The 700-nt window shown below is 42.1% G+C and overlaps 1 non-coding gene across 1 annotated transcript; it reads right to left on the reverse strand.

Moving 5' to 3' along the window:
- Positions 1–398: 398 nt before the first annotated feature.
- LOC116643317 lies at positions 399–499 on the reverse strand. Its single transcript, XR_004301530.1, has one exon. It is a non-coding gene; the product is annotated as a U6 spliceosomal RNA (small nuclear RNA).
- Positions 500–700: the final 201 nt, after the last annotated feature.

Below are 700 nucleotides of genomic sequence, written 5' to 3' on the forward strand. Positions count from 1 at the left end.
GTCTGCTTCCATGAATTTGACTATTTTAGATTCTACATATAAGTGAGATCATGTAGTGCTTGTCTTTCTGTGCTGGCTTATTTTACTTTGCACAATGCTATCCAGCTTCTGGATGAGTCCTGGGTCATTGCTCCTGGGTACTCTGCCCCTTGGGTCTTTGCTCTGGTGGTCCCCTCTAGTGGGGAGCCCTCCATTCTCCTGCAAATCTTGCTCAGCCTCCCAGGCCCTGTTCAGGTTTTCATTACCACTTCCTGTATTCACCTCACATATCTGTCTCCACTACTAACCTTTAAGATCTAAGAGGGAGAAAGTTGAAAAACCTGGGCTCTAGACTCAACTCAGCCATTAATAACTGTGTGTCCCAGAGAAACACAGTAAACCTCTCAGCACCCCCGCTTTCTCAACTGCTACATTTTTGGGGAGTCATCCTTGTGCAGGGGCCATGCTAATCTTCTCTGAATCATCCCAGGGTTAGTATATGTGCTACTGAATGGAGCACTCATCTGCTACATTTATTTGAAAACAAGTAGCCAAGTGTTAAAACACTGGAGAAGAAAGCCTTAACTCCTGCTGCTTCTGTGTTCTTAAAGTAGGGAGACACATTCTCTCTTTACTATATAAATGAAAATAAATATTTCAAGTAAATATTATGATTGTCCCCTAAGAAATTTAAGTTTAGTGGAGAAAACTGTGTTTATTG

This window comes from Phoca vitulina, unplaced genomic scaffold (assembly GCF_004348235.1).
Source record: "Phoca vitulina isolate PV1807 unplaced genomic scaffold, GSC_HSeal_1.0 scaffold25, whole genome shotgun sequence".
NCBI lineage: Eukaryota > Metazoa > Chordata > Mammalia > Carnivora > Phocidae > Phoca > Phoca vitulina.